At 42.3% G+C, this 25934-nt stretch overlaps 1 protein-coding gene across 10 annotated transcripts in view; it reads right to left on the bottom strand.

The window, feature by feature from the left end:
• The window catches only part of SEMA4D (semaphorin 4D), a 103575-nt gene extending 77999 nt beyond the window's left edge, over window positions 1-25576 (bottom strand). For 8 of the 10 annotated variants that reach the window (XR_012627145.1, XM_074856504.1, XM_074856506.1 and 5 more), the window contains exon 1: window positions 24633-24707. The gene's annotated coding sequence lies outside the window, so the exon portion shown is untranslated. Of the gene's footprint in view, window positions 1-24495; window positions 24598-24632; window positions 24708-25280 lie in introns of those variants that run through there. The other 2 variants (XM_074856501.1, XM_074856499.1) reach the window with 2 other exon arrangements.
• Between the last annotated feature and the right edge of the window lie 358 nt (window positions 25577-25934).

The raw sequence follows: 25934 nt of genomic DNA, 5'->3' as shown, positions 1-25934 counted from the left end.
GAATATGTATATCCACATTCTATAAGTTTCTGGTAAAATGTGCGGTGGGTGTGCAAGCTTTGTGGAGAAACCCCCTTGCACCCCGGCCGGAGTAAACATACCTGCTCTATAACTCTATTTCGAGTTGTAGAGTCTGTTTCCGTGAATCAGCATGGACACCGGCACATGCCCAATGACATGGACAGGCAAGCCATGGCACCACTGGGTATCTTCCCTACTCTGGCAGCAGCACCGTGCCACCATGGCTAACCCCACGTTACCTCCTCACAAGGTCTTTCTTAGGAAGGCACATCACCTGTGTGCCCCAAGAGCCGCTGGAGACACCTAGGTAGCTCAAAGCTCAGGATCCTTTGTAATATGACAGTCAGCCCACCCCAAGCTGCAGGAATTCCTGCATTCCTGTATGTCCCAATGCACAGAGGGGTAGAGACTACACCAGGCTCAGCCTGGCCTTTCTGCCTCTTGTACAGCACTGGTATCAATGACCAATACAGCGATACCACTGTAAAAACCTGCAGTACCTTTTCTCATGGGTTTTCATGCATGTGTAACTAGCATTCACAAATAGTTACCACAAGGCAAAGGGCACACATTGCTATACTTAAGGTAAAATGTCTGAGTACTTCTGGTAGTTGAGAAACCATCACTGTACTTGAGTAATCTTTGTAAACAAAATAAGCCTCTTCTATGCAGACTGTCTGGGTACACACTGCTAATAAAGATGAAGGACAAATAAAGGTCACAAAGCTAAGAGCATTTTAAATACCTGCTTTGGAGACAAACCTCAGCACAATATACAGATTGCAAATAAGGAACTTTTTTTTTTTCTTTTAAAGTACCATGCGATCTTATGAGATCCTATACCTCTACCTCATTTTGTAATAAGGACTCTCTCAGTAACACATGTACAGTATTATAGATTAATTTTTTTTCCCCTAAAATGAAGTTCCAAGTTTGCGCACCAGATCCAAGGAAGCTGGTTTCTGTGCATTCCTAAGGGAGAAAGGGCTATAGAAAAGCCTTTTATTTCTGCATGTATTTCCCAGAAGGCCTAACTAATGCAAAGGGAAATGTATCAGGCTTCTTCAATGGGGGGAGGGCGGGAGGGGATTAACACGTTTCATGGGCAGAGTGTGTGCAAAGTGGGGAGGGGTAAGCACTTCAGTGTGAGCAATTAAACACAATTCTTCTGTAAACCTTAGATAAGATAGCTAAAATACCCTTTTCAACAGAAACCCCTACTTGAGTAAATGTCAAGGTAAATTGCGCTGAAAAACACACTGTATGTCACAAAAAGCTAGTGTGAAGGGGGACATTTGAGATTGCATATGTACATCTTGTGAGAATTGCCACTCAAGCACATCAGCATCATGAAGCTAAGGGCATAAATACAGGAGTGCCTGTTTTCACTGCAAGTCAGCATCATCTGCATGAACAGTTTCACACAACTGCTAGTTTCCTTCTCCTAAACTCATTTCATACATACTTCTCTGCAAAGCTTTTCAAGAACTGACCAAGGCTGGTCCCTGGTTCAGAAACACACTTCAAGATACGACCAATTAAAAAAAAAGAAATACAATCAGGAGCAGAGCGACTTTTCCCTATACTAATATAAATATTACAGAAAAACTGAGTAAAACGTTATTACTTCAGAATTAGAACTTTGGCTGCTGGGTCTCCTTCACTGTCAAAGCATACCCATCTATAGGCAATGCACCAAGCAGCTGTTGCCCCACCTCACATCTTTGAGGACCCAAACCCTGACTGACTCCAACCACCCCACACACGCTGTCAACTGCAGTGTGCTGCCTCAAGCCCCTGCTGCCCATCACAGGTCAACCGCTCTTCCCCTTGGGGCTTGATTTTTCTTGAAAACACTCCTCTCCCCCTTGCTAGCAAAAGCAGGGCTTAAAGCAGACATGAGCCGAGTTTGCTGAAGGTACACCTTGTTTTTACGGGGAGGGGCGGCAGCAGACCATGTGGCTCCAGTGCATGGATTAGTACACACTTACCAACACACAATTAATTGAACTTAATTCAAGTTTTGCTGCCCTTGCTGGTTCAGAAATTCTTACTCCACCTGTATTTAAACACTGTTTTCATGTTTAATATAGCATGCAACTACTATAGAACTCTATTCACACTAAGTAAAAACAAATTAATTCCCAGAGTTATTTGGCATAAAATTAGTTGCAGTGTAAATAGCCTGGGTTATTTAATTACTCCACTCAATAACACTATCATCCATCCTTCCCTCCAATGCTCTCACAAAAGGTAAAAGCAGAAAAATTAATTATTTACTTAAAACCAAATAATCAGGTTGATTGTTCTAGGACTGTGCTTTTAGGTGGTGAGCTACTTAGCACTGTATTTAAAACATTTAGTAGGTCAACAGAAAAAAATACCCACAAGATTTATTACTGATTTTGCTCAGTCATTTATTCTTTCCTATAATCTCATTTTACAATATTTGAAGACTTCCAGCTTTGCAACACTATATTCTGGAATTATAACATTTAGACATTTATACAACTCTCTGAACACAGAGATCAACACTTTCGACGGTAAACTATTTAAAAAACAAACCAAAACACTTTATTACAATAGTCTAAGCAACATGCACACAACTTAGAGCTTATGCTTATAGGAGAAGGTGATTTTGAACAGCATGGTCTTTCATTTAATAAAGTACTGAAAAGATCCAGCAGCTAGAAACTGAAGATTAACAGTAAGTGTACAGACTCTCAAGGAGGAGACTAATTAACCATTGGAAATAAGATGATACAGGGGATTTGCAATCACTAAAAACAAAATGGGGAGAGATCCACTTTCTGAATGGAGAAAATGAGAGCAGGGGACAAACCCCAGGGCTCGGTACCGAATTTTGCCCAATCATTACAGAGGTTCATGTTACTCAGGGCCTAAGGCAACACCTTTAATTTGCTGTTCTTCAAGGAAACACTGGATTACTTTTTTCACCAGTTTATCTTTTCACCTCAGACAAGCTGTAGCTCACCACCCTCTGTCTTGGGCAAGAGAGGGGGCACTGAAGGGGCAGGCAGGATACCAGCAGCTGTAATTCTGGGGTGATAGAAGACAAATGTTTTCACCAGACGTCCAACTGGCTTTATCAAGATTCTTCCTAACTTTTACATTTTTGCCGAATATGTCTACAATGCAGCTGTACCTACAAGCTCCAGAAGAATGAAAGCTACAGCACAGCTGCAGCAGTAGCATGCATGGCTCTGCAGCGTAACTGCCTGTCAGGGCAGCAACCTACACACCTGCCTGCTGCTCCAAGTGCTACACTCTCTTAGAGAAAACCTCACGACCCCATGCAGTGCTCAGAAAGACTTCTGAGAGAAACAGCAAAGATTAAGACAGTCATCAGTCTTCTGGCTGTTTTGAACACATTTCTCTTTTTCCACAAAAAAAAAAATTCATCACTACAGCACAGATTTTTTTCATGATTCTGCCTAACCCATTAGGAAGTTGGAAGCAAAACTCTGCTCATTCACCTACCTGAAAACTATTTTGAAAAAAAACTTCTTCATTTCTCTTTGGTAATATACACAGCTTTGAAAAGTCCCATCTAGATTTTAAAAAGTCTCCTTCACAAAGCCACTCTCCTCTAAGTCTGCTCTTACTTGCCATGAATCATTTCAGTACAAGTTCTCCACATTAACTCCTTCAACCTTGCATGGCATAATTACAGAAGTTCTCTGCATATTTTTGTGTATTTAACTGAGAGGCATTTCATGCTAATGCAAAGGAAATGTCTCAGTACACATTTATTTCCTATGTTATGCCTACATTGTGCTACACCATTTACTTCTCAATTTCTAGATAAACTCTAGCACAGTGCAGGTGTAACTCATAAACAGCAATTATAACACAATATAAATTACAACATTAAGTACACTGACAGAACATCAGCTGAAGGTAACGCAAAGGGAACTCCCCGAATTGCACATGATAATTAAAGAGTCTTCATGAGAAATCCCAGGGGGAGAAGAAAAATCTCATCATAGGCCAGGAAAGTGACTGTAAAATCAAATTAATGGGAAGGTAAATTTCAGCCTCAAGACACTCTGCTCTGCATGCATGCCAGACATCAGAAAACTTTCTCTTAAAACCTGACACAGGATCTGAACCCGTCTGGGACAATCTGTAGCAAGAGTAGAGCAGCAGTATGTGGTGTTTAACCTATGGTAGCAACGTGGTTTGAAGGAACTCTCTCATCCCTATTGATATCACACATCTCTGCCCAAATTATCATGCAAACAAAGCATATGTGTTCCCACTGTTACTATCCTGACAAAGACATACAGGCTGAAGGTTACTGAAAATAAACTAGCAGAACCCATTGCTCTGGAAATCATCTGCCAGACTGAAGCCAACAGCATGTGCCAGCACAATGCAAGGATCTTTCTTCCCCTGTCAGTCCTTCCCTCCAGAAGACTACAAATTCTCAGAACAGGGCCACTGCTCTAGTGCCTGGTGTGGAAGTGCTACTCTTAACCCACAGGTAAACATACTCCCCAAGGAGCCCTGCAAGCCTCAAGCCTGGAAATAATTAACCCCCATCACCTAGAAAGATGGACAAAACCTGATCAGTTGACACTGAGCTCAAGCAGCCTCCCTTCTCCATTCTTGACTACTTCCTGAAATATTTCATTTGCTCTGTCACCCACAAATCCGAAGCAAGAAGTCAAATCCTATAATAAGAGCTGTAAGATTCCTGAGCTTGTAACTAGTAGCTTCTCAAGTCAAAGAGACAGGTATAACTTGTTATTTCTTCTCGAAGTTCCTAATGCATTCTCAGAATAACATCTGAACTTCAAGCAAATGGGGCCCTTCAGGATCCTGTCCTCCACTAGACTTCCAGACAAGAAAAATTTTATTTACATGATTAATAATGTAATTACTATAACTACTTATAATTTTAGTATATATTATTAATATATATTGTAGTACCTAACATATAAGTAATATAATTACTTACATTTAAAAAAAATTTAATTGAATGATGGCTTTAAACTTTAAAGCAACATTTGCTTTGGTCTTTCAGGCAAGTTTAAGCACCTTACTTAGAGCTTTTTGAAAATTTTCCTCCCAGTTGTAAGATGCAAACTGCCAGATTTATGATGTTCACATAACTTAATTTCACAATCATGAGGCTACCACCCAAAGTTCCATAAAACTTTTAAAAACAAACTTCTTCATTTTGTATTTGGCTATTTTGTGGCTTTCCCAGAGGCTGAACAAAATGTGGCACTTCAGCCACTGCAGTCCTTCCCAAGCCCTCCTGATTGTTTGCATCTCTGGAAGCTAATGCAATGGGTCGACTTTGTCAGCATTATTTTTACAAGCCACTTTAGCTACGAAAGCCAGCATGTACCACTGGCTCCTGCTCTGACATGCTGTGCTACACACCCCCATCTGGTCCTTGTTCACGCTGCTGAAGCAATGCCGGAGTAATCCCAAATGTTTGTGATTCTTTCAGAAGAGATCGTTAGTTTCACAGCAGTTCTTGAGGACCTTATTTTACACTGATGAAGGCAAACAGCAACAACCAGAACAATAGCTACTTTGTTCACAAAATAAAACAATGTGAAACTGCCAGGATCATTCTGAATTGCTGAAATTGCTAAATTTTACTGCACTATGTTAAATAGTTGATCTACAAAGCAATATCATGAAACTGATCTTTAGTATTTCCCTCTCCCATTCACCCCCTTTCACAGCAGATGCCAACTACTTGGTTAGCCACATTTCATTAATAAGAAAAACAGTCAACTGATACAAATATGATAACCGGAAACCTCTCTTCATTGTTTTAATCATTTAGCTCTTGACAGAACAATGAAAATCTAAACCCTGTCCACTCCAAATCTGCAACTACACTTCTTCAGCTTACACTTAACAGCACAACTCTGCCACTAAAAAGCAGTAATTCTCAGCACACAAAAAAATCACATTATGAACAATACTTTGCAAATACAAGGGTTTGTAGATTTCAAAAAAATAAAAATGCCCCAGCAAAATGTGCTCTGCGTAACAAGAGAGAAGCAGTCGAAGGGGACACCACTTTAATGTGAGAAACACACTCAGTTCTCCTTGCTACCATTCATTATAGCTTACTCCTCGATACTGGGTGGCCCAGCAGGTCCCTTTATGAAGCCCATTTGGGTGTTTGTGTTGACCAGGCAGGCAGGCAGCCCATAGGCAGGCTGGGAGAAGAGCCTGCAGGCAGCATGCAGGCAGGAGCCCCAGTGGGGCTCCCACAGGAGCAGACGCTGCCACCAGGTCAGCAGAGGACCTGCTGAGCCACTCTGCAGTACTGGCAGCTTTGCCCCTGGCTTCCAAGGCCTGCCAGGGGAAATCTAATTACAACATAAGGGACAGGTACAAAAGCAAAGGCAGAATAGTCTGTCCTAAAGAACATTAATAATCAGGCCCTAGAAAGAGTTACACAAGACACCAGTCACATGGCATCTGATTAGCTTAGAAAAAAAAGAAAGAAAAAGGAGAAGGAAAAAGCAGACACAGCTACATACCCAGACTGAAAACGGGGAGAGCAGGACCAACCACTGAGCAAGACACCAAAGACAGCTATACTCCAGATAAGAAGTATCAGCTTACCATTCCCCAAAATTACTCCCTGTGTCAGTTTTTGGCCATTAAGGAGAAAGCAGGTCTGTATCATACACATCTCCCACCACACTCTCAAATCGTTAAGACCGAGCACGGAGAAAAGCCACCTGCACCCACAAAAACAAACCTCATCTCCTGGCAACCCCAAAAGCCAAACCAAAACCAAGAAAAGCCTGCTGCAGCAAACTTTCTTGAAGGACCTACCACCTCCAGGCCAAACGCTGCTCTCCTCTCCTGCCTGCACCTGTTCTGCACTCGCTGTCGCTTGACCATGACCACCATCTACTCAGTCACAACATTTTGTAGGAAAAACTCCCTTCTCAACAAAGGTGGACTTCCTCAAGAGAGGTATCCCAATTCTTTGCCTGCACCATGGTCTCCCTTACTGTAAAAACCTTCCCCATTATGCACTCTACATCGTCAGCTCTTATTTTGTCCACCATCTGCTCGTCTCCCCAGATATAAATATATACACATGTAACAAAGGTTTCTTCCCCTCGATCCCCCACCCCCTTGCCCCCGAGTGTGACAGTTTTGATTTTCCCTTCCTGATCAAATTTGACCAAAAAAAAACCCTAATTAAGAACAGGTTCACTTAGACCTTGACCAAAGTAATGAAACCTTCCAAAGAGATTAAAAAGAGATGTTAACTTAAACTCTTAGCTTCTCAAAAACACTCACTCCCTCCCCTTTTGTTTTGTTTCTTATTACATAAAGCATCAATGTCATTAAAATGTAACAGCTTCTTTTCAGTATTTTAAACAGATACTTGTTATTAAGGAAAAGAGAACTTTTCGAAGCATAAAAGATTATTCTGATGTCTTCTAAAAACCAGATTTTATTCTTGGTTTGCCTTTCGTTCTGCACATATTTGCAAACAACACCCTATTGATTTTGGATTTGTGTGGAGTGAGTTCTGTTTGTTTATTCAAGCAAGCTTCAGTGATGCTGATAATCATGGTACAGTTAAATTTTAAAAGCACCAAACCAGAAAAAGTATATACTAGTTATGTAACATACTCTAAGTTTTAACAAAAAAAAGCATCTGCATGATTTAATAGCAAAACCCAGAAAACCCAGTAATACATTCTAGAGCACAACCACAACTTGAGGTCTGTCCCTGTCTCCATTGTCCCCCGCCATTTATTCTTCTAACTTCAGCATGACTGTTCTTTAGGAAAAAAATACTGATAGTCAACTGCCAGTTACTGATATAAACACAGATTATTCTGTATACACTAGTACAGATCACTTTAAAGTCTGATGTCTTCAAAATAGATCTCAAGATTCAAACTACAGTTTTACACACTCACAGTGTACACAAAATATCCACTACAATTCAGCTACAACTTACACAATACACTCAGAGGGTTTTTTTATTAATTCTTGGTATTTAAACTGTATGGCAACAGAAAACAGACAGTATCTATACACAGTGTATCAACAAAAAAAGACAGCTTTCCAATAGGTCATATAACACCACCTCCGAAACACTTGCTGAGACACTGCTGTTCATGGGGACTACACCTACATGTGTATATCTGGGTACTCTCATACTGGACCAATGCTATTACAGAAATTAAGACGACTAGTTAGAGAAAGATATCCCTCTCCAATACACACATAAACATAAGATCATTTACAATTAATCTCCCCATAGGCAGTATGACTCACAGTCAGTTTAAGAAATTGCAATCTGCTGAGTAATTCAAACAGCTTCATTGTTAGTTATGATGTAATAAAATTGGTCAGTCAACAGTGAGAACACTATATAACCTCTCTCATTTGGAGCCTAGATTGCAGCATTTTACAAGGTAAAACAATTATTCTCTGCTGCTACTAAATTATTCTCTATTATGACAACTAATTTACTTGATAAAGAATCCTTAAATGAGCTTTCAATTTACACTGCCTTACAAATACCTGAAAAATTAATTTCTTACCTGCAACCCAAGCTGCATGGCTGTTCTCACAGCTCTCTTACAAAGACCATAGCAAAAGGTTGCCTTGAGCAACGACCTGAATTTTGTCATCAGGTAATGAGCCTGCCACAAAAATAATGACCACATGGCAGCAGCCTGCTGGATAGAAATCCCTTTGCTGCCTAAAACTAGATTTGGGATCAATATTAGAAGAAAAACAAAATAAAACCCACCAATACTATCTGCAAAGAGTAACAAGAATAAAAAGCCTCTATGCTGATCTCACTAACTATACAGCAGGATGCAAATTAGCACTAGATTGTCCTGTATTTAAGCAAGTGTAAAAATAAGAATATGACACAGAGAACACTTTGCTCTGCACAGAGTCAGCCACAAGCACTAAATGATTCACTACGCAAATGGTGAAAAATTAGAAGCAGCAAAATAAAGCTTACACGCTTTACAAGTGACCCCCTCCCTCTCCAGCCCTGCTCACCCTTTCCTCCCCTAAGGCTTCAGTTCTTGCTTAACATCTCTCCGGCTGAAAATAATTGCCTGCCTCCAAGAGGCATCCCGGACAGTGTCACTCCTTAATCAGCAAGATGACAGCTGAGTGATGTGAGGCATTTCCACCTTCTCCCTGGAGTAATTCCACCATCTCCAGAAGGCACTACTGCAACATGAAGAACTAAAATGACTTCAAATGTGGTGCTCTCCTCTAATGAGAACCATATTCCAAGGCCACCCTCCAAAAACCCACTTCACACCAGCTGCGTATTACGACTTAGCTTATCAATACAGCTATCACCAAAGATCAATCAGTGCAGCCTGCATACAAACCCCAGGGAAAATCCTTTTGTAGAAATGCACTCACAACACATTTGGTATACCTAGATATATATATACAAGCAATAATCAACTGTGTTACCTTCAAATTTTTATCACAGTGTGAACATGGTAACAAGCAGCAGTAGATCTTCAAGTTCTCATGCCCTGGCAGAGGAAGGCTTACAGTAAAATTGCACTAGATTTACAAAATGGGATGAATTTACCTCTCTACAGAAATACCTTAGAAAATAAAACTAGATATCTATTTCTCGATAAATTGGAGAGATGGAGAGAAAAAACATGCTTGTGGGCTTTGCTAATACACTTGTAGTGGATATACCAAGAAGGAAATGTGTGAATCAGAGCAATACAAATTTCAGCTTTCATCAGATCAGTAATGCATGCTGTAGTTTCACTCCAAAATGAAACATCAGCACCTAGAAATTGCACGGGTGTGTTTCTCCAGAACAAGTCACCTTCTTTTCCCCACATCACACATTTACTTGAAAAAGAAAATCTAGACATGATCCTCACTATTCTCATTCTTCAAGAGCCACCAGAATCACCTTTTCTGTGAGGACACTTAAATCCTGTAATTGTTTCTTTTTATCCAGTTTTCCATCCTTTTCAACTCTGCCCCCTTGCTAGTTACCTTGAAGTTTGACACTGAGTCACACAGCTCAAAGCTGCGGCTGACGCTCATATTCCCTGCCCCACATCCATTTCATTTTGCAGCTCATTCAGTAAACCAATAGCTACTGCCCCCTCTCTCTCCCCCATGCATTTGAGATTAACATCTGCAGCAAGATTTACAGGAAATAATTTGCAGATACAACGGCCAAAGGCACAGCTCAGTGACTGGATGCAGCAGGACCACACAAGTTACCTTTAATTTGCTCTTCCAAATTCTGCTTCTCCTCCTTCCATGAAGCTCACTTTCTTCTTGTTCCCAACAATGTTGTAAACTTCACAAGGAAAAGAGTTTCCCACAGGTATTTATATACCATAAACTCTTAACACACCAAAGGTCTGCTTGGGGCCCTCAAATGCCACCAGAATACAAAAGCCCTGGTAGTACTGTAAAATCATCAATTACACTTAACTCTAGCATCTTCAGATTTTTGCAGGAAATGGAAATCACTAATTGAGAAAGTGACAAACACTGTCCTTCCCCAGCCCTCAAGTCCCTCCCCTCCACACAAAGAGAACTACTAATTTTGTTATATTAGACAGAGTTTATTTGTTGGATTAAAGTTTCAGGAGCCTTCATAGTCTCCTCCAAAACATCACAAAGATTCAGTTAAATCTCAGCTTGCTTTAGTCTCTGCTTCCTGAACATTTTTAAAAGCTCACTTTTTCATCAACTATAGAAGATTAAACTGCCTTTGGTCCATCCCACATCATAGTCACACAGAAACCTTTAAACCTCTTCACACAAACTTTGAAAAACAAGTATAATTAGGTGTCAAAATTAAAGCAAGGAGTTTTGAAAATGGAGAAAGCAATCCTTGCTTTGGAAGACCCAAAATAAGTGCTTTATATCCTTAAAATAAGCATAGACACGTTAAGAAACTTACTAAGTAGAAAAAACACAGCAGCAATGTAAGTAGATACAGAAAGCTTGACTACAATTAAGTTAAGTGCTTAATACATTCAAGTCAAGAAGCAAATATACTGCATTATTTCAGTAGACAGAGCCGAGCCGGGGAAAGGGAAATGCTACTGAAAAGCCCACATTTTTAACAGTTTCCTTTTCACACTAGAACACTTCCTTGATTAATCAATGTATTCCTGTATAATGCACATATACATGACCCCTGTGCACGAAGACAGTCATTACACAGCACGCATTAAAGCTCGCAGATGTGTTTTCATCTCTGCAGACGGCCTTTCTGCAGATGCTGTTTCTTTCCCTTTACCAATTTCAGAGCTAGGCTGTTCCACATGCCTCTCAGATGTAAAAGCCCGAGTAGCTGACCTCAGGCTCTGGACCAGATTGCTCTGTCCTCCTGCCAAAGAGCTGAGCAGTGGTAAATCCAGAAGTATGCCACAACCATTGCAGCAAATACTTGGCTGTTTCGGTGAACTCCAATTTCCGCCTGCCACAAAGCCCAATCCCGAAACAAGCACAAGTACTTTACCCCTGTGAGTAGCCCACTGGCTGATAGCTGGGCTTACAAGACAGAGCTCCGCTGAATTTTGCTGTAGATGAAAGTGAACAGCTCCCACCCTCCCACTCACTGCCTCTGTCACAAACCCTAGCACTGCAAGTAGTAATACAAGCACAAGGTTTTGAAGGATTGTTGCACAAACTTTACAAATCACAGCAAAGTCCCAGAAAAGACAATGGTGATGTGCTGGATATCGCATGCCCTGCCTCTTGTTCTACACACTTAACCCTCTGGCACACATTCCACTGCTGGTTCAGCCCAATGTGTCTGGAAAATCTGTGCCAATGTGGCTATCTGTAGCACATCATTTGCAAAGAGAACAGATGGCTATGTGTACATTTGTTGTACATGACAACATTAAGAACTTCAGGCAGCCAAAAAGCAAACCTTATGTACAATTCTTCTTTGTCCTAAGTGTTAGAAATGCTATACATATAGCCTGATTTATATAACCTATGTATACTAGTCACTTTACACTTCGGTCACTAATACCAACTTTGCTCTACCCATGTACATATCTAAACAGTTTGATATTAAAATTTAGACTAAAGTGGTTTTAATTTTAATGAAGCCTGAATTCTAAATCCCATGGAATATACTTGTCTTTAAAAGCAAAGTATCAGCCATGTTTTAATCAACTGCTTTGAAGTAAAGGAAATGAAACATCAAGAATTAAAACTAAATTGAATTTGAGCTACAGCTTTCCTCTCTGAGGGAAAAGAAATAATCATCCCGTTTTATTACAGTTTTGGCTTTCACATTCCTACTCAGGATGATTCAGGAAACAATAAAGTTGCTTGTTCCAGTACTGGCAGTACCCACCTGACAGTGTTCTGGCTCACAACAGTACAAATAGTTTCATCAATACATTTTCAAAAAATGACTTGCTAAAAAAAAAAAAAAACAGTGACTCAAAACTCTGTATTTTTCCTCTTTGCACACTGAAATCAATAGGCATCATTACTGTCAGTATCTCAGCAATAAAACTTTATTTAATATCCTTGCTTCCCAGAAGAATCTTAATGCATGCCAGTATTAGATAGTATGTATGGCCTATAAAATGCTTGTGGCTTTATTGTCAATATTTGATTAATTTTAAAGCTAATCAAAGGTTCCTTTGTCTGTGAAGGAAAGGCACACTCACGGGTGGCCATGTGTGGAAAAAAAAAAGGTAACAGCATCTTGCCTAGATAACTAAATATAGCATCTCAGTATTAATAACACATTTACAGTTTTGAAGTGTAAAGTCTTAAAACTAAAGGTTTGAACATCTTGAACTCATGTAATCACAAAGGATTTTCAACATCGCAGGAAGCATCTCAAAAAAGCCTCCTGAAGTCATTTGATCATATCTGAAGAACTTTTGAAGTCACTGCAGCAATCACAACCCTACATGGACATCTAAACAAACATTTTCACAGTGGTACTGGCTGTAATGAAAGTACCTAATTAAAAACCCACACTGGTCTTTTAGTGAAACCATTAAAACATCTTTCAGAAACCAACACAAAAATATTTAAATTCTGAACAAAGGCTACAATATTTTCTCCTATGTACGTCTCTGTTCCCACTGAGCTTTATCCAGACAGACACTTCAGGATCTGGATGAACTGATTACCAAGACTCCACAAATGTTATGGTCTGAACACATGAGTTCAGAGCTGCTGCAGCACCTTTCCAATTAGAGGCACATGTTCGGACCATCAGAGTCTGCACTGCATTTTAAGTACCCATCTTCAGACTTCAACATGCACTTTCAAGATCATTAATTTTTGACAACTCAGTTCCCCACCTCTACATCTCTACCTGCCTGTCAGAAGTTTCAAATACTATTTATGTGAAGCTTGCTTGTTGTTATTCTCTCAGTGATGAAATGGGACATAAACCCTCACAAAGCTCCTGAATAAGTTCTCAGGACCCTAAAATACCAATCACAACTGTAGCTGTACATGATACAGAAGCAAGCTAACAAGTAAGATCTTTCCTCAAGAACTGACCCAATTCGTTCTCTGCACTGTATGACAGGTATGAGAGTGCTCTCCTGCCCCACTGCAGGAACTGACAAAAAATTCGTGTCTTTCCTGTCACCACTAGCACAAAGCCACCTTAGAAAGGGGGTTTGTGACTTCGGTGATTCACTGACACCATCAAAAGACAAATGAACATCCTCTTCATGCGTGTAACTGGATACACTCACATGTCTTGTATTCAGGTGGTAAGGCAACTTGATCAACAGTTGCTTCAGCCTTAAAATGCAGTTGTTTTAACTCTGCTTAAAAACTAAAGTTGTCAACACACCACCTCATCCTCTGACTATTTAAAAAAAAAAAATAAAAAAGACTGGACTAATCCCAAACCCCACCTCTCTGATTCATGAAAATGGTGGGAAATGCTGTTAACTATGCTAAATCCATTTGACATATACAGTCCTGACATCAGGATGACCTCTGTATGCTGCTGCTTTTCAAAAGCATACTTAGATCCCAAGAGAAAGTTATTTCTCTTATTTCACAGGGTAGCCAGAAGTACTTACTCCTATCACAACAGCTACTGAAAACCATTCCCAATCAAAAATTGGATGGATTAATAACAGCATCAATATCCATAGCTAGCCTGGATTAAAAAATTATTTCACAATGCCTTGTAACTTTTCCTCTAAGTTCTTTTCTTTCTCAATGGAGGACATCCTTATAAATATCCCAATATCATGACCTTTCCAGTCATGTTTGCATAGTTGTTATGAACTTTCCACAGTAACCAACCAGGTCTTTCAGTACTAAAAACTTTCTCAAATAATGAGAACGGCTCATACAAGAGCAGCACGAGGGGCCCTTCACGCTCCCAGTGGAAGCAGCACATGAGGCTACTAATAACCATACAGTGTGCTCAGCCTTAGAAATTCAGATGGAACAATACATCTGTAGCAGTAAAACTCCCTGTTTTGGCAACCATAGCCAGCCCTGTCCATTTAAACTACCAATCACCAGACATTAGGCTTAGCAGTATCTATACATCTCTTCTGAAAGAAATGAAGTGATGGCAAAATGCTGGAGAAATTCAGCATGCAGTCCTAGCAAAACATCCCTTTACATTTGTCATTTTCTCTCACTGAGTTAGTCATGGCCAGCCACTTCTGCCCTAACCTACAGGCAACACTGATTAGTCCAAAGCAAAACCACATTTCAGCTGCCTGAAAGGCACAGAAGAAAAACATTTCTTCTTTATTTCATCCCTCTTCAGAGTTCCCACTGCACTAGTCCTGACATTACAGCTCAACTATTTGTAGTATAAACATGAAATCCACTGGTATACTCATTATATTTCCTCCATCTCCCCAAGGATGATTCAAAAACAGTGGCAGGTGGCAAGGGGAAAAAAAAAAGCAGGATAAAAAAAGGCAGAAAAACGTAATAGAAAATTAGTCAATTTGCTTCAAAATTCCATTGCTTTACAGCAGTGAAAAATTCCCAGAAAGTGTAACATGCTGCACCTGAGCATTTGATGTGAGAATACCTGACTTGAAGAGAGAGCATTTCTTCCACAGCACTGCTACATGGCCACCACACCATGAAGTAAAATACTTTCAAGAACATGCAAGTGGGGTAGAGGAGGTAGAGGAGGGAGAGACGGGAAGACACATCAAGCATAAACATGCCCTTGCACATAGTTAATAAGCCTCAGTTTCTGCAGCAACAGCTTGTTCTTGCCATTAGCATAAGGCTTTTGCATATCAGCTATTATACTCCTTAAGAGACTATAATTTGGGGTATATCTCATGTTCCTCCTCTTTAAAAATATGTTTTATTCAGTCGAGAACTAGATTTTTCCCCCAAATCTTTTCATCAGAGACAAATCTCCTTGCACAACAGACTTCAAGTATAATTTTGGTACAAAATACACTAATGTAAATAAATAGCAACTATATTGGTGATGTCAGTGCAGCTATGATCAAAGTCAGATAGCTATCTCCAGAACATCACATTTGCCCCAAAATGTCATATCAAAGTCTACCAAATGGGGAAGGGACAGCTGCATTCCTTATAAAACCCCCACACTCCAAGGAATATAAAAAACTAATATTGTTAAAATGAAAGATCTAGTTAAAGATTTACATTTGTAATGTTTAAAAGATTTTCCCCTTCTTCTCATATCTTTAATCAAAGGTTATAAATCTGTAAGTGATGGCAGTTGCCATGGAAATACGCAGGCCAAGATGTCTCTGTGGGAAACTCAAAGCTCCCTCCACCACCAAGCTCCATGTAATGACAAAGTCACATTAACACCTTTGACTCCCAAAGCCCATTTATTGCATAGAAATTAGCACCGCTGACTCCATTCACCTTTCACAGACAAACATTAACTACTCCTGGTCAAGGGATTTTCTGCTGCACTCACCCCTTCCCCTCCACACACTCCCACACCTATTTCAGCACCATCCTTCATACAGCAGCAAATTGATCTTCAATGCGTACAGAATTCTCGGCAAACACTAAGCAGAAACCAGAGTGCAAAGGCCATCAGATGCTTCATCTGATGAAAAGCATCATTTCATAATCTGCTGAGAAATTTCTTTTTCCAAAGCAATTGACATACAATAAATCTGCATCCTATTCCAGAAGATGAAGGCACAGCTATGAAGAAAAACAGAGGCAGACATGCAGCGACAGGAACTGAACTCTCATAAAAGCCAACAATTAAATTAGAGAACAGAAGACAGGCTCTGTATAATGCATACTTTTTCCCCTGTCAGTACTAAAGTAGGAAAAAAAAAGTTCTTAAAAACCTCAGTGGAATTCCTGAATATCAGTATGTACCACTTGATGCACAATCAATTTATGTACATAGCACGCTCATTTCAGGAGAGAAGCATGCAGATCCCTTTAAAAAAAAAAAATCAATTCCAAATAGGCAAATTCAACCATTTGAAAATGTATCCTTATCAGCATGGTAATTTTGTGAGCAAATAGCACACATATAATTTACTCAGCCATACACGTTCATATGCAATAGATTTGTCACACACCCTCTGCCTTTGCAATAATAAATCCCTTAGACACATAAAATATGAGTTTCAAAACACATTCAGAAATACTTATCTGCATATTTGAAGACAAAATTGTTTCAGTAGTATCCACCCTCATTGAAAATAGCTAGTTAAACAGTTTAAACAATTAATATGCTGTGAATGTATACATATAGGTTGGGTTTTTTGCCTTTTGTTTTGGGTTTTTTTTTTTAATTCTTTGGGGGGACAGAATTGCACAGAGAAGAAAGCTCTCAAGCCTATGAAAAGGTCTGTTCTACCTATTTATCATATAATCCCTCCTGTTTGAAAGAAGTGAAATGAAAAGGCCATTATATGTCTCACTTACCTAGCAGATAATCAGGATGACCTTTCAAGGCTGTTTATCAATTTCACTGACACAGAGAATCAATTGAATAGTAAACTTATTTCAATAGGGCTAAGCATCTAAACATGTAACTACAGATTTTTTAAAATCCCAATAATTTCAAGAGGAAAAAGGCAGCCATTCTCTCATCTAAATAATACCAGATTTTAACAGGAAAAAAAAAAAATCTTAGTCCTTAGAAAAAGACAGATACTTTTTAGTGGCTTTGTAGGGTTTTTTGGTTTGGGTTCTCGGGGGGTGGGGGGGTGGGGGGGGGTGGGAAGCGGAATATTAGTTCTATCGAAGTTACTTATTTTCTTTACACCTACAGTTCTGATGGACAACTAATTTTCTGACAAATGGACCCTTCAGGTAGGGTACATCTCCAGCCAACTACCGAAGGGGATCTGTGTGCGTGTACATATGCATCTCAGCAAATCCTTTGTAATTATGCAATTGCTGAGTGGAAACAGGAATGCATAATTTCCTGCCTCTGGCCATTTTACGAACTTTTTGTTAAAAGCAACAACAGATGTGGGAGAGAAAAAAAAGCTCTGAGCACCACATTGCTACAGCAGACTTCTATATGCAAAATGACAAACTAGAGCATTACTGCCCTGTTACTACTGCAATGTTTTTTGTTTGGGTTTCTTTGAAAGGTCAGGACAGGATGTTTGTGCAGGGCCCCTGTTCTACAGGTAAACCTCTGCAGGCATATCCCCTACCTCAGCTATGCTCCACCCACACAAACGTGCTAGCAAGGTCAGGGCCCTGATTATTAGCTTCTGCGTGAAGAACACTCACCTGTTTTTAAATGCAATGTAGACAGTTCTTACTATAGTCAAATTAAGTACACATTTATGCAGAGAAGTATCTCACAGACCACACTACAATGTCTGGCAAGAATTACAGAGCCTACCAAGAACATCCAAGATGGAGCTTACAGAGGGAGTGATAAGTATTTTATTAGATTAGGTTGAGAAAAGACTGATTGTCCAAAAAGCCTGTCTATATTCCCATCACTTTCCCAATTATACCAATTGGTCCGATGAATGGTATAGCCTCTTCCCACAAACTCTGTCTTCCTTACATCCTTGGGTGAGCAAGAGGAATCTCATCTGGTTTCACTGAACAGTTCAGGGAAGTGTTCTGCTTGCGCTAACAACTGGGATTTTATTTCTTAAATCTGATTTAATAAGTGTTTTCTGAATAAATTCACACATTACTAGATTAGGTAAAAGCACAGAGAAGGGTATTTGTAAAATATCATATTGACATACATTCTCACAAGTTACTATAACTCCGGCTATCAAGCCAGTGCTACCTACGTGCATACAACAGTCTCAAACACCACAAAGTATAGCTGGTTTATTCTTTCCTACTGCCGCAAGAGACAACTTGCAAACCAGGAAGGTACGATAATGAATTTTGCAGAGATAAGTTACCAAATTTAGTGTGTCCTCACACAAACTCTGACCAGCCTATTTTATGCTAAGCAATGCAAGAGACAGCTAGTTCCTTCTGAAGTATTTCAAACCTGGGAGTTAACCTACAACAACCTAAGCAAAGCCAAGCAGAAACCTCAATGACCTGATTCAAGACATAAATTCATAGTGCACTTCATTTAAAAAAAAAAAGTCTATACTGTTCCGTTCTCCCCATAACACATCCAATTTACTCTGAGAGGATTCAAAACACAAATCCAAGAACTTTCACAGCTCTAGGTCTCTTCCCTACATCCTGCATTGTTTTTCCAGTAACAAACAACCAAAACACATTATCTCTTTCAGTGGAAATGAGAACAAAGACATTCTTTAAAAAAAAAAAAAGCCTTCACATTTCTATGCATGTCTTTGTATATACAATGGCAAAGTTCATAGAGCATCATTTGTTTATTAAAAAAAAGAAAAATCAAGTACAACTGAGCATATACATATAAAAAACAATCATCTGGGGCAAGAAGAATGCCTGCTTTATAGCAGGAGAAGAAGGAAAAACTCAGCAGAAACACAGTTAAAGCCTGCCCCTGAAAAATACTCTTGAACAAAGCAAGAACTATAATCACATTTCATGCATTTTTCCCCCTTCTCCTCCCGCTCTGCCATTTGCAATGCATGCAAATCTGTGTGGACCTGGCAGGCCATATTCAACCACAGGGGTACACCAGCCTTCCCGCTCCGTCTCACCTCGCTGCAGTTGTGTCAGACCTGCTTTAGCGGATTCCAGACAACCAGTTGATGTCTCTGCTGCATACCAGCAAAGAGCTAACGAAGTTTGCAGAAGTTTCTGCTCTCCTGCCTGCTTTCCCAGCAGAAATGCCTGTCTCCATAAACTTTTCCATGCTTTACATATCCTCTTCTGTCTCACAGCTCAGTTGAGTAGTCAGATGCACTAAGGACGTCAGGACTTCTCAGTCTGCTAATTCCATACATTTCCTAGTCACTTTCATATCAGTGCTCCACCACCTACACATCTGCTCAGCCCTGCACAGGAATGCACAAATCAAGCTCCTCACAACACATGATCACCTGTTCTCCTCTCAAGCCCATGTCGTACCCCAGCACCAAAAGCACTCTTTAGAGACGGGGAACCTGCCTGTCCTTGCAACGAGGCCAAGAGGTGCTAATTTTGCAGCACAGTGTTCAATCCTCTTTGGCCTGTCTCATATATAGGCTAATGCTAATTTTTTAAGAGGATCAATACAGAAAATGCTTGGTGGATTATGAGTTCACTGGTGTACATGAACAGAGAGAAAAAAGAAATAGGTGGATGAGGAGGGAAAGACAGGAAATTGAGTATTATTTCTAGATTACCAACAAACTTGTTCTATACTTGATACATGGGGTTCAATTAACTTTATTCTCTTCAGAAAAGTTCCTTATCTGCTCATATCAATACTCCAAATTTTTACTAATTTGTCATCTGTTTCCCCCTCAAGCCCCATAAAAACATACTCTTGAAGTAAAGGCTGCTGTTTGGTGCTTTAAAACACTTGTTTGTAGTACTGTGACCGAGATTTTTGACAAATAACATGCATGCCTCCCCACTGGAAAAAAAAAGCGCGCCTTTTTTCCTTCCTTTCTCCAGCCCATCATAAAAAAAAAAAAAACACACCACACTAACAGTACCAAAAATATTTTTTTTCTTATTTACTCATGCCATTTTCAGAAACGTGTCCATGTACCCAGAAGCTTGCTGGTGCACTGCTTGGTGTGGCAGGAAGCAGGAAGGGACAGAACTGCTCCTGGACACCCTAGGTTAACAGAAGTGGAGCACAACACCCTTCTTACCACAGGTAATAACTGCCCTCTAAGGGAAGGCAGGCTACAGCAATGTCTCCAGAAAGCTGAGCAGCCCTTTGCATTCCTGGAAGTTTACAGGTAGATAAAAGACAGACCATAAAAGCTTTCTGGCCAGAACACAATTAAATGCAAGACCTGGTTAATCCAGTTCTGGACAAGACGACCTGTAACTTCCCCATCCAAGGTGATGGCATGCATCAGCCTGAGATATGAAGTGCTACTTTTTGCTTTGTAACTGAAGAGTTGTGGAAACAGAAAAAGTCATTTTCCTTCCTTTCATTACTAACTCATCCAAGAAACAAAGACAAAACCCTCATCTCAGGAGGGAAACAATTAAAACAGCTTCCACTCAGCCTGCACAGCTACGTCAACACACAGGTGAGTCACCTCTCCAAATGGTAGCTGCTGCAGCAGTATCCTTTTGGCTTTCTCAGGTTCCTCCTGGTACACAACCAACTGTGTGCTAGACTGAAAAGCAACTCTGCGGCCACTTCACCTTCTGGAAACTCAAGACACCAGTCAAGTAGGACCCTCCTCATTCTTTTCAATACACTTCCACCTTCGTACCAAGTCACCCAAGCATGGGACTATGCAAAGACAGATGAAGGCGGCCTTAAAAAACACCGCTTTAGTCATCAGAGAAATGATCAGTTAGATGGGAGGAGGGGGAAAGCTTCAGGGAAAGAAAAATCCAATAAAACAGCCAAAAGCCCTTACCAGCTCCTTGCTTGTTACACTACCTCTCAATTGGTCACACCTTTCTTCAGCTAACTAAACATGGCATACAGCAGCTGAGTATTAAGCACAACAAAGAACACCCCAAAACTGTTTAATATTACCACAATAATGACAATCTGAATTCTCATTTTAAACTTCCAACAGTAATTTACATACAAGTGTAAAAAAAGAAACCTTTAAAGGATAACTCAAGGAAGTTTATGACCTGCTTTGCTTCTTTTTGTTGTCACCTCTAAATTACCATCCTTATTGCCACATGCTACCTGGAATATATTACTGTTCCGTGCATTTTTCTAAAAGTAAAACATTGTGAAAAATTCTCTCAGTCACGTCTACAAGTAATTAAACCTCAGTTTAGAGGGAAGCATGGTACATCAGCATCCATTCACGATTAACACTTTTCATGGTCATGCACCTTTAGAAACTGCTTTTCAATTCATTTAAATCATAGAATTATATGAATATTTACAAGATTCAGCACTTAAAAGTACTGAGGGGATACAAGAAACGTTAGTCAACCTCGGCAATTACATCTTTCCTTCCCTGTCACTACTCATTTCAAGTTACCTTTGCACACCAAAAACTGGGATAAATAACCTCATCTGTGAACATTCAGGGGAAATACTTTATTTTCTTATGATCTACAAAGTCCCTATTGCAACAACTGTGGCTTGAGATTCCATTTTTCCGGGGGCGGGGGGGGGACGACTAAAATGAAACACTTGAAGAGTTCAGAGATAACACAAAATCCTGCGGCACTTCTATCGCAGTTATTTTCACTGATTTAAATAAGAGTCCCACTATGGAAAGCCATCCTTAGAATTGGAGTAAGGCACAACCATCTATCAATTTATCCAACACCTTTTGCAAACTAGGTGGCATATGCAAGTATTAATTCTAACACTAGCAGCCCAGATCAGGAATGAACTTTGGCATGACTGAAAGAGACCTCCACTTACATAACTGCAAGAAAACATCTAAAACAACATATTTTAACATCAACATGTTCATTCAATACGCACCCCCCTAAGTAGGCTGGGAGAGAGCACGAGAGCACCCAGCGGAGTGAGCACAGTGCAGTCTCCAACTACAGTCAAGAGGCCCTGAGCAGATTACAGATCCTCTCCAAGAGGTCTCCAACTCCTCCCCAGCAAGTGGCTGCTCGAAGAGGGTAATGCTGAAGCTCAGCTGCTCAGAGGCAGGCCAGTGAGGGAAGCACCAGGGCATCCATATCATCTCTCCTTCTTGCAGGACCTCTAAGTGGTGTAAAGTCACACACTTTTGGCAGGGCACAGCTGTACCCATGCAAGTAGGTTAACAAAAGGTTATCAAGTGTTTAGTGTAATATTTGGGGAGGAGAGGGGACTAAATCATAACACCAGCAAAGAGAGGGCAACACAGCATATTAAACGAAGTCTCCAGGCACACCTGTACTTACAGTGTCAAGAAAAATGTGTGAATCAGTCTTACAGTTTTGAAATAAATCCACTCACATCAAATTCACTGTGGAAGGAGCTACCGCCCTCCCCCAAGCTACAATGGCTTTTGTTTCTTTCAAAAAAACCCAAAGAAAACAGCTATAGACCTGTTTTGGTAGGTATGAATGCAAACAGCTTTTGTCAGTAGACTCTGCAGCAACCCCTGACCATCACAAAGTGTACACAAAGTAATTGCCTGTTTTGGGGGAGGGGGGGTGGGGGTAGGATGGGGGAGGGAATGTGCATTATTTCCTCTCTAGGTCAAGAAATCCCAGTACAGACAGACTTCATCTGTCAAGACAGTTCTACATTTACAACGCTTTGGGTTTTTTTCCTTGATGAACATAAACGTAGAAACCAACTCCCTTGCCACTCATTTGCTTTCAGTGGAAAAGAGTCGCCTGCACCTCCTCGTCTCTGCTACCCGAAAGAATTACGAGCGCCCATGGACATCCTGCTCACCCCAGGCAGCACACTGTACTCGCACACCTCCCTGTGCAACAGGGGACAGAGTACATAAAGGGTTCCACCATACACGAGCTACTCGGTTCTCTCTCTTACAAGGCCCCTTTCTAACCCAGCCTGTAAATGATACCCCCACTCCGGCTCGGCCTCTCACACGCCTTCCCCAGAGGCGCGCAGGCAGCACGGTTTCCTTCAGGTGCACTTGCACAACTGCCTAAACTCACACGCTTTCTAATAAAAGAAGTCATTGAACAGCTCTCTAACAAAACCTCTGTATAGGTATCCAAAAGGGAGTATGAGATCAGTAGCTATTTCTGAGCCTGATGGCCATAAAGGAGTCAACAGTCCACCACTAATTACTGTAGGAATTTGAAATAAGAGGCTTTACTACTACATTGATTTCCAGAGCCTACTAGAATACTTGGGTGTCATAGACTCAAAGGTGATGTTTCCCATTTTTCAGTTGAAGCATCTCCTTGCAAGAGGTACCCGATAATAAAGCAGGAGGTAAGAGGAAGGCAGGAAAATGTTTCAGCATGAAACCGAAGAGCGGACATGAAAAAGCCCTTCAACCTGCAGATCCATCAGGTTCTCTCCCCACCAGGGCAGGAACGAGCTCCTGTTCCCCTCCCGGCTAATGGCAGTCACATAATAGAAACGAGCTGCAACAATCGCTACATTCATCCACTTCTTCTCCCTTAAACACCGATGATGCTCAGTGCTTTCGTATACGCAGAAAACGCCGCCCAAACAGCCCACACCTCCCCGAAGCAGTAAAGACATACCCTCGTAATTAGCTGCAGGACAAACAGGAATAGACAGGAAACTCTTTATGTCGCTTTACCCATCCCTTGCAAACTCTGCACTTCTGTGCAGACCTGATTTAAACTCTCCTGACAGCTGAGAAAATAAAACAGCACGTAATAGCTCTTCAAAACATGTGCAGCCGGCTTCCCCAGCGCAAGCACCCAGACCAGTGCCTGCTACTCGTCGAGTAAGGGACGGCGGCTCCCGGCAGGCAGCAGCCTCCTCCCAGTGTCCAGACACACTAATGGCAACCTGGGCTGGCACTCGGAAACCACCGGGCCGCCTCCCGAGAACGCCCCGCAGTCACACTCACACCACGCAGGAGGCGCCGCCGGCCCCCGCCCCGCGCCGCCGCCGCGGCAGGTGCAGCCGAGACCGGCACGGGGGCCCAGGCGCTGCCCCGGGGACGCACCTGGGGGAGCCGCCGCGGGGAGCGGGCGTCAGCGGGGCGTGGGGGTGGTGGGAGAAAAAGCACATTTATAAACCTGCCAGACCGTGCTCACTTGCCGCGGGGGGCTCCTCCTTCCGCCTCGCTCCGGCCGCGCCGCTCCGGCGGGGGCTGCCGCCGCCCGCGCCCCCTCCCCGGAGCCGGCGGCGGGCTCGGCCCCACTGGGGCGGAGGCCCCGCTCCGCAGGTGTGCCGGCACCGCCCGCCCGGATCCCCGCCGCGCTGCAGACCCGCGACCCGCCACCCCCACCGGGGCGCCCGCCCACCGCCCCGGCAGCCCCCGCACCTACCTCGCCCCAGCGGCGGCCGCCCTGCCGCTGCCTCCTCCGCCGCCGCCACCACCAGCGCCGCCGCCTCCTCCTCTTCCTCCTCCTCCTCCCCCCCGCCGCCGCCGCCTCCTCCCCCCCCCCCGGCCGGACGCTCCTACCTGCGGGGGTCTCCGGCGCTCCCCGCGCTCTCCTCGGCGCCTTCGCCGCGACAGGCTGGGCCGCCGCAGCCCCCGCCTCCCGGCGCCGGCGGGGGCAGGGCGGCGGGAGGAGGAGGACGAGGAGGAGGAGTTGGTGCCCGTCTGTAACAAGTTTGGGTTGCCCCGCAGTATGGCGGCGAGGCCCGCGGGGGGCGGGCAGGGCCGGGCGGCAGTACCCGCCCGGAGCGAGGCTGCAGCCGTGCGGCGCCGGGGGGCGGGCCCGGCCCTCGCTGTCCGGGGGGGCCCGGGGCGCCTGCCCCCGCGCCGGCGGCGCTCGGGCGGGGGGCTGCGCCGTCCTCTTCTCAATAAACTCTGTTGTTTTTTCCTCTCCCCTTCCCGAGCGCATCCCCCATTAACGACAGCACCCCTGCAGGGTCCGGCCGGAGAGGGCAACAGCTTGATCATGCCCGCCCGACGACACCCCCGGCCATGGTACCAGCGAATTGGCTCCTCCCTAACGATTTGAGGGCTGCATGGCTTGAGAAGGTTTTGAGGCACTTCTGCCGAAAGCAGATGCGATGCCCCCGCAATTTAATCAGGTTGTGCAACAGCCGCCTCGCCTCCTCGCGCCCAGTGCTGCTTGTCACATTCCCATTCCCGTTCCCTTACTCCTGCTCGGTCTCATCTCGGGCAGGATGGATCCTCTCGCTGCAGACCGCAGAGCAAATCGCATCCGGGGTGCAGCTCTGGCACAACGGAAATATGAATGATTTATATTGAAAGCAAACATTACTGGGATTACTGTACCTTAAAGCATAGGCCCGCGTAGGTGACTGCTTGGTAATATTAAAGGAGGAGCAGCTTGGCACAAAAAAAAAAAAAAAAAAACAAAAAACCAAACAGGTCAGTGACTGCACAGATCTCACCTGGGATGCTTCTGCTGAGTCACTGATGAGTTATTGATTACCATCATGTCCATGCATGCCTGTGGTGACTGTTCTGATGAATGACATGAACCAACACATGGATGACTGGGGGTTTTTTTATTGCTGTGGAACAGGTGATATCCAATGTCATTTGATTACTAATAGCTCTGGTAACAGGAGTCATTTAAGCTAGACTGAACAAAATACTTAGTTTATCGGGTCTTGTCATTTGCTTTACTAGCTGACCTAATTCCAGCATTATGCAATATGTATGCATTGTTACAATAACATGACAGTCAGTTTCTAATATCTGTAATTCACATTAGGTATAGCTGAGAATACTGTCAAAATGAAATTATTGAGGAAACAGGGCATCTTAAACACATAGAGTCATGAT

Source organism: Strix uralensis, chromosome Z (genome assembly GCF_047716275.1).
Source record: "Strix uralensis isolate ZFMK-TIS-50842 chromosome Z, bStrUra1, whole genome shotgun sequence".
In the NCBI taxonomy this organism is placed as follows: domain Eukaryota; kingdom Metazoa; phylum Chordata; class Aves; order Strigiformes; family Strigidae; genus Strix; species Strix uralensis.
The sequence above is the reverse complement of the archived record's forward strand: the minus strand, read 5'-3'. Positions and strand labels throughout refer to the sequence as shown.